Source organism: Pinus tabuliformis, chromosome J, assembly GCF_031772625.1.
Source record: "Pinus tabuliformis cultivar Carrire ecotype Pingquan chromosome J, CPIR1, whole genome shotgun sequence".
Taxonomy (NCBI): domain Eukaryota; kingdom Viridiplantae; phylum Streptophyta; class Pinopsida; order Pinales; family Pinaceae; genus Pinus; species Pinus tabuliformis.
Genome location: NC_142295.1, coordinates 884,213,526 through 884,223,121, shown reverse-complemented (window position 1 = coordinate 884,223,121; position 9,596 = coordinate 884,213,526). Strand labels below are relative to the sequence as shown.

The window sequence follows — 9,596 nt, the reverse complement described above, 5'->3', positions numbered from 1 at the left end:
TCTGCTACAATTGTGAAGGTCTTATCAATAAAAATGTCATTTCTCTGAGATCTAGGCATAGTTAATTACATATTTGATAATTTCCTTCATTCCCTTACGCAAATGATTCCATGAACGAAATTTTTTTCTGGTGCATAATACCATAAAATGGATTTCCTTATAATCGTAAATATGTTCTCATTCTATCTATTCCAATCTATTCCAATCTATTACAATCTACTCTTTAAAATTAGAATAGACAGGGAATAAATTGAATAATTGTTCATTAGTAACATGAATAATAATGGAAAAAGGCTCGTATTGAAAGAATAATAGATTGGGTAAACTCGGGAAGTCCAGTTCGATTATGATCCGAACAAAGAAAGAGTTAAACGATTGAGCATTGCATAATGAGGATGAAATTCCTACCCAGCAATTGTGTGCTTTATCCATATAGATAAAAGAATATCAGGAAAATATAGTCATCATGACACAGGATCATTGCAAAAGAATTAGTTCTTATACAACTGATAAGATGATCACTACAGATCTATATATTATCATAATATGGAATGGATCAGTTAATCTGTCTTAAATTCTTGATTAGGTGAACCGAATACGTCGGATTAACTGGGATGATTGAGGATTTCCTAAAATAAGAGGAAGTTGTAAAAAATTTCCTTTCGTTTTTCCGGGGGGGATTGAATCATTACCTTATTTATTATCTATTTATTTCTGAAAGATTGAACTGTTCGTACCTGAACAAAAAGAATTCGTTTCATAAGGAAGTTGCTATTGACTCATTTTATTAATTAGAACCAAGAGATCTCATAGGAAAGATGGCCGAGCGGTTCAAGGCGTAGCATTGGAACTGCTATGTAGGCTTCTGCTTACCGAGGGTTCGAATCCCTCTCTTTCCGTATCTTCGCCCTACTATCTATTTTCTTCTCATCCATTGTTTTTCCAATCTATTGAATCCCAATAGGACTATTTCCTAATTCCAGGATCAATCTACCTCTATTTGTAATAGAGAAAATAAAACGAACATCGGTTCGTGGTATGGGAAAAGTAAAGACTATTTTAAGAAGCAATAAAAAAAAGGTATCCCGGATAACAAGTAACGTACGTAAGGATTATAAAATGTCTCCTTCGGGGAAGGGAAAAAGAAGGGAGAAGAACATAATTTCCAGATGCCCAGCAACCAACCCACCCCTCTCTTTCATTTCATTATCGATTCAAGCATGACGAGAATAATACTCTACGACCAGCAATTCATTAATCTTCAAATTGATCCATTCACTATCTATTATTTGATTGATGAATCCTTTATATTGTAAGGAATGAAAAGTCAAATGATTTGGCAATTTATCCCTCTGGAACAGATCTATATTCTTCTTAGTGATAGCTCTCAATCTTTGTTGATCTCTTATAGTAATCACATCTTGAGGTTTGCAAGGGTAACTTGGTATATCTACCATATGGTCATTAACCCGGATATGTCCATGATTCACTAATTGTCTAGCTCCGGGAATGGTGGGAGCCATACCCAATCGAAAAAGAATATTATCCAAACGCATTTCAAGTAATTGCAATAGGACCTGACCCGTTGAGCCTTTGGCTCCTCTAGCAATACGAACATATTTAAGCAATTGTCGCTCCGTTAGTCTGTAATGAAAACGCTATTTCTGTTTTTCTTCTAGCCGGATACGAGATTCCTGGTAGGTAATAGTACCGACTGAACTATTATGGTGAGAAAGAGTCTCATTCAGAGAGAGAAGAAGAGACAAGCACTGGAATGGAAATATCATTTAATTCGTCAATCTTTGGAGGAAAAAAGAAAAGTGTCATCATTGGATGACAAATGGGAAATTCATAGAAAATTGCAATCTTCACCACGTAATAGTGCACCTACACGTCTCCATCGATGTTGTTCTTCGACTGGAAGACCTAGAGCCAACTATCGAGACTTTGGATTGTCCGGACACATACTCCGTGAGATTGCCCACGCATGTTTATTGCCCGGGATAAAAAAATCGAGTTGGTAGGAAAAGAAAAAAGTAATTGAAGTTTCTTGTGATAATGGGATATAGTACCCCTATCCCTATATAGGGATAGGGGTACTATATCCCATTATTGTTTTGTGTACCCATTCTGATTATGATATAAATCAATGGTGCAGAGTAGAGTAGTCTGGTAGTTCGCAAGGCTCATAACCTTGAGGTCACGGGTTCAAATCCTGTCTCCGCCAGACCAGAACATATGAAGTATTTTGGTCCGGAAAGGATTGCTCTCTCACTTATCAATTTATAATTGAATTATAAGTGAGGAAAAGAAATAATCAATACATGAACTATTCTTTTTCATATTCCATGTGAAGGGCGGGTAGCGGGGATCGAACCTGCATCTTCTCCTTGGCAAAGAGAAATTTTACCATTCAACCATACCCGCATTTCAATTATATGAATATCTATATATTCATATAATTGAAATGGAAAATACATATATGTTCAATCCCATTCGTAAGTAGATACCATTTTTGAATGGTCTAATTATTAATTCAATTACATATATGGAAAACTCCTCCTCCTTGGGTCTGAAGTAAAAGGCCCTTCAGAAAAGCGATAAAGACCTTCGGGAGGAGGGGGAGGGAGTGTGAATGTTTTGGGCTTTTCTTAGCGTTAATATTGAGGAGAACAACTGTTGCATGTGATTTGTCATTTGAAAGTAATAGTTTCGGAGTAATCCGAGTTATCCGGCGTTGTCTTTGATTTACAGGTGGACCTTACCTTACCTTTGTGCAGGAGCGATGAGAATTTATCGCCTTATACCTGTTGCCTCCTCCTAAACTTAATGATACAATAAAACAATGTCCATATCCGTTTAAAAAATATTTTGGCTACCTGTTTTTAGGTGTAAATTTCGCAATGCTTTGTTTTGCTCTTTTTTTTTTTTAGTATTGCCTTGATTAGGAAGTGTTGCTCAATAATTATATCTTCTTTAACAAGTTCCTACTCAATTACTAACACAGGTCACACGCAATTACTAATACTACTGAACAACCATTGAAACATTTCGACTCTGTTAATTGACCAAATTCTGTAGTTGTTGATGATTCAGTTGACTCAATCGATGCCTCTCTCATCCATTCCACTTCGAAAGTCATCAGTTACGTACGTAATTGATACAACAAACACTTCCAGGAGAGCTACTGCCTTGACTTCTGTCGATGCTTGTAGTGGTGCGGGTGCTTGCACTGATGAATCAATTGTTGGTGCTTAAAAAATCACTCCTAGTGGTGGTGCTTCCTAAGCCGCTGTTGGAACAACTGTTTCGACTTTTGGATTATCGAAATGACAAATTGTTAAGAATGGGGTATAACGAGAAAGGCTTGATGGCTATGGGTCTGGATCTCGATATCGATCACGAACAACAATAGGCTCTGGTGGATACTGATCACTGAGGTCCAAATATCATTCTCTGGAGGCTTTCAACATGACCTATTCTAAGTTCATTAGGAAAAACAATTTCACTTCAACTTTTGTTTCAACAGGCTCTGAATCTGCTCCTGACTTTTTACTCTGCTGCCATTGGTTGTTGTGGTACTATTTCTTCCTGTGGTGATGCTGCTTCTTAGATGTGTGTTTCAACAGGCTTGCTGCCGGCAAGAAAAGCTCCTCTGGCCATTATTTTCTTTCTGAGGGAGGGACTAGCTACTCCACAACCCCCTTGTTTTATAATTCCTCTACCACGATCTTTTAAAATGGAATTTTTTTTGCTCAGCTATTTCTCTACCATAAACTTCTAAAATCAAATTAAAAGAAATAAAAAATAAAGTAAACGAATAAAAATATAAATCATCATCATAAATAACAATAAAATTAATTTACAATAACACAAAGATGCTACTAAGATTATCCGATTTCAAATATGCTTGGTTAAGTGATACTATATGCTTTTTTTTTAATTAATACAATTCAAAAAATAGTTACCATCCTATCTATCTATCTATCTATCTATATATATATATATATATATATATATATATTTATCCGATATAAATAGTTGGTGAAATCAATTTATTCGCTAAAAAAAAATCACAGAGATAAAGGTGTAATGATCATGTGAAATTAGAAAAAAGGCATTAAATCATTCCAATAAGTTCAAAATATGCTATTTGTAGTACCCATTCAGTAGAAGTCCTACAAATGCATAAAGTTTCAATTTAACTTTATACCCGAAAGCTTTAATATAACCTGGGAAATTACTGGGGTGTATTTTATTCATTGTAAATACTTCTTATAAGATGTAAAATTATTATAAAGTTATTAACATTTAAATTAATTTAAATTCGCATAATTATATTTATTTAAATGAATAGGATTGATATACATTTATTTATCAATTAATCACGATTAAAAAATATTGATAAATATTAATTATTATTAATATAGTATTTACTATTTATTAATATATTAATTATAATTATTATTAATATATTAATTATTATTAATATTAATATAATAATTAATATATGAGAGTATTTTTATTTTTATTATTTACATTAATATTATTTCGTGAAAAGGAAAAGATAATTATTAATATTATTAATTGATATTTATTGATTATTATATATTTATCAAAATTAATATCGTTAATGGTATAGATTGGAATAATAATATATATAATAATCTATACTATTAACGATATTAATTTTGATAAATATATAATAATCAATAAATATCAATTAATAATATTAATAAAAAAAAATTAAGGAAATAATTTAATATAAATAATCATAATAAAATCTTATATATTACTTATTATATTAATAATAATAATAATTAATATATTAGTAATTATTGTCTAAGCACTGTGGATTATTAGAAAACCTTGGAACCTCCTTTCTTGGCACTGGAAAGAAATTCGGCATCTGAGGAAAAGTATAGGACCACTCATCCATTGCAATTAAAGTTCTGGCTATGCATGAAACACCTCTTATGTATATTGTGCATCACTAAACGACTTTGATTTTATGCACTGGAGAGAAAGTATGAGGTTGATGGAGTGATTGAATATGGACTGAAGAAGGGCAGACACTTGATTGTATCAACAACCCATGATCTGCATTAGAAACACCACTACAGATAACTCTGACAGGAGCATACACTCCTACTTACTCTCATCATGTTAAGTTCTTCTTATTTCCACTATGGGTACTTCCCATATTTCTAAACCCCACTCTAGCAAAGGGAGACCAAGTAAAATTACCCTAGGGAGTCTTTATGAGTACATTGAATCTTTAAAAAGATGAAGAGAAGAAAAATAAAACCATTTTAAACTAGAATTAACTACAATGATTGACAATAATCACAAATCATTAGAAAATAAAGTACTCTCACTCAAGACTGAACTCCAATGAATGAAGGGTAGAATTCAAGAAATCGAACATAGAAAACAAGCAATGGTTAAAGAAAATGACACTTTGAAAAGTGATATTAAAAGTCTAAAAGAACAACAACATAATAATTTAGTCCTAAATAACACAACGAATAAATTGGATATTAAACCCATAAAGAAAGAAATTAATAATCTAATTTTACTTAACTATGAGCACCTAAAAAGAGCCTTACATTTTATACTTGCTGGTATAGAAGAGAAAAACAATGAAGAAACAATAGAATTAGTTCAAAAGCAATTAAAGACAAAATATAAAATTCAAACAACTTAACTCATTGAAGAAATACAGGTGGGAAAGATACTTTAGCATAAACGTAGACTAATCCGTGTCAAGGTCAATTGTAATGACCATAAATTATATATACTTAGGAAATCCCCATGCCTAAAAGGAATGGGAATATTTATAAATGAAGATCTCATTCCAGAAGACCAAGTTGAACTTAGGAAAGAAGTATAAAAGGTCGAGGCAAGAAAAGAAGGGAAATGGGTAATTATTAGGTATAGAAAAGCTATTATTAGAGATAGAGTCTCAAACACAAGTGATAAATAGGGAATGGCATCACTTCATAAAATCAACCCCTTTAATCAGTACATGTGGATCGCGATCTCTGATTCTACAACAAATAGGATCTTTCTTGCAATCTTCTATTTCGCCCCTATCAACTCTACATCCTATAAGAAAAACAACAAGGATAAGAATTGTCCGTTCAATACCTTAGAAAAATACATATACAACCTAAGGAATGAAGGCAATATCATTTTTCTTGGGGACTTTAATGCTCCAACTAGTACTAACCAATCTATTTTGTTAAGTAACAACTCTAACATCGACCCTTTTTTACTTGATGAGGATGGTAAGTTAGCTAATAGATTCAAGAGAAATTCCAAAGACATAATCGAGAACTTATTTGGCACCGAGCTCATCAAACTTTGTAGTTACCAAGACCTAATCACACGTAATGGTATTAATAAATGGCCTCTCTCTGGACAAATAAGATGTTTCCATAGGATGGGTAGCAACATCATGGATTATCGAATTTATGACATCCATCTCCTCAACGATATTACAAACTTTGGGCGTCTTAACAGGTACAAGCCTGACCCTGACCCTCACCACAAACCTTTGTCTTTATCCCTCAATATTGATATGCATACCACACAGAGAACATTGAAATAAAAAGTCACATTCACTTTGATAGAAGTAATGTCGACCTTTACTTAAGGGATTTAGAAGGGGATTTAGGCTCCCCGACTTATAATAACAACATCGATCAAATCAGTTACCAATAACCAATTAATAATAATAATATATGAAATAATAAAAATAATATTTTATAATAAATATATGCAATAAATAAAAATATAAAAATAAAAATAGAAATAAAAATAAGAAATAGAAAATGTTAATATACTAAATATTTGAGATTAATATTATTATTGATACATATTAATGACATTTACAATAATATCATTAATAAACCTAAGGTATTAATATTTCAAAACCAAGTGATTAATATTATAAATCCTACACATTGAAAACCCAAAGGATTAATATTATAAACCCAAGGCATTAATGAAGCCAACAAATTATTAATATTGTAAGCTCAAGAGATTCATAAAACCAAGGGATCAATAAAACCAAGGGATTCATATTAAACACACTGAATTAATATTATAAACCTCGTGAACAATATTAAATCCTATGAACATCAACCATTTGATCAATATATCCAAGCAAGTGATATTAAAAACACCAAAAAATAATAAACCCAAGGGACCAATACTAAAAACCAAACACATTACAAACCCAAGTGATTCATATTAAACCCAGGCAATTAATATTATGAACCAACGTATATAGACCCTAACTATGTGACGTCTGAGCATGGTCAATGATGGTTGAGCATGATGGGTTTCCATATAAAGTCAATCTTTTATTATATGTTTAAAAAAATAAAACAAGAAGGACCTTATATAAGAATTCATCTCTTTTTTTCCCTTCTTTTTGTAAATAGCATTTTTTTCAAAAATTCAAAAAAAAAATTGCAACATGAAAAGTCAGAAAAGAAAAAAAGTAAAGATAATATGTAAGTCGCAGGTCGCAGGTGGGACCTTTCTATTTCATAAAAATATTTCTTAGATAATTGACGTTCCAAATCCCGACTATAGCGGGGTCGAGCTCCATAGTCAAACAAAATGAAAGAAAGTTATTCACACCTGACCTTCCATCTTAACGGACTACATTGCATGTCGGGGTCACAGCCATCGCTGGCAAAAACATTAATTCAACACCATATTGACTTTTGATTACCTGACTAGGTTTCCTTTCCATTACGAATAAAATACTTTATTTATTGGTTTGTGTGCGAACCATAATTTTAATTTGGCTTTCTCTACTTTTTTATAGATTAAATCTCAAATGAAAATAAGTTATCTTTGAATAAAAAAATCCCCGAACTCCAACCATGCAACCTCAGCTTGATTATATAAATATTTTAAAGCAAAGGGATTCATATTAAAGACATAGAATTAATATTATCAACCGTGCGAATAATATAAAACCCTCCAAATTTTATTATAATCCATGTGAATAATATTAAACCCTACAAACATCAACCCTTATATTAATAAAGCGAAGGGAGTCATATTATAAGCCCAAAGAAATAATAAACCCAAGGCACCAATACTAAAACACCAAAGAGATTACAAACCCAAGGGACTAATATTAAACCCAACTGATTAATATTATAAGGTGAACGTATATAAACCCTAAGCATGAGACATTTGGGCATGTTCACCCATGGTTGACCATGATGAATTTCCATATGAAGACAATATTTTATTATTTGTATAAAAGAAATAAAATAAGGACCATATATAAAAAATTATCTTTATTTTCCTTTTTTTTTTGTAAATAGTTTTTTTTTTCAAAAAAAAAATTGAAGCATAAATTCCAAAAAAAATAACTAAATTCAAAAATGCAAGTCCAAAGTCAGAGGTTGGTCCTTTGTATTTCATAATTTCATTGCACATGTTTCGAACCTTTTGATTCCTGACTACAGCGGGGTTGTGCAACATACTCGAACAAAATGAATGAATTTTCTACAAACCCGACCTCCCGACTACCAACGTTTGTCTTACCTCGACTACACTGGACTTCATGGATGTCATGAGTAGTGACAGAAACTTGAATTTATCACCATGTCAACTTCTGACTACCCGATTTCCTTGCGCTACAACTAGGAATAACGTATTTTATTTATCACTTTACGTGCCAACAATAATTTTCTTTAAGCTTTCTTTACGTTTTTTTAAATTAACCCCCAAATGGCGATTCATTATGTTTAAATAAAAAATTCCCTGAGCTATGACCATGCAACCTCACCTGGATTTTCGCACAGAAGTGGTTGAAAGATCTCATCACTTTAATGAATAATTAACATGTTCCATGTGAATTTATTGTTCCATGTCTCTAGGGTCTAAACAAAATTTAACAAATTTCGTACTTTCTGCTTTCTACTTTACAATCTCTTATCCATACCTTGTTTACGCTCCTCTAAAATGCATCTCTCATTACAAACAAAAAAATTCAAATTCACTGCAAGGATTCTAATTTCTAGTAAGCATGCATTATCATACACAATTCCACTAGTAAAATTCATATTTCTTATTGAAAGTTGAATTACTTTTTATTCCTTTTCAGGGAATAACATGAGAAATAAAGGTAAATCTACGATGTCAAAGTAGGTTATTCAACATATTAACAAACAGCTAAAGGTAGTCTAAAATCTTGAACCAGAAGATTGCAATGTCAACCCAGCTCTCATTTCTGAGACAACCTTCAAAACCTGGATGGCAGGTATGAGGAAGTGGGAAGAAATTTATAATATTTTTGAGAATGGAAGTTGGTTATGAAACGTCAACTTAGGAGAAAAACATTCAGTTTGAAAAAATTAGAGGAACAGAACTACACATAGTGGTTGCTAGAGCGAATTTTTTTCCTTATTATGACATGTTTGTGTGGGTTATCCAACATCTATATTTTCCTACCCATATTATAGTATACTGTAACAAAAAATTTATTAACTCTTGGAACCAACAACTACTTTCAACAATTTACAATCTTAGTCCTCCCGAAGTTCTCTTAAACACTCAATTTC

The 9,596-nt window shown here is 32.0% G+C and overlaps 1 non-coding gene across 1 annotated transcript; it reads left to right on the top strand.

The window, feature by feature from the left end:
- Positions 1 to 812: 812 nt before the first annotated feature.
- On the top strand, positions 813 to 899 carry TRNAS-GGA (transfer RNA serine (anticodon GGA)). The gene has a single exon. It is a non-coding gene; the product is annotated as a tRNA-Ser (tRNA).
- Positions 900 to 9,596: the final 8,697 nt, after the last annotated feature.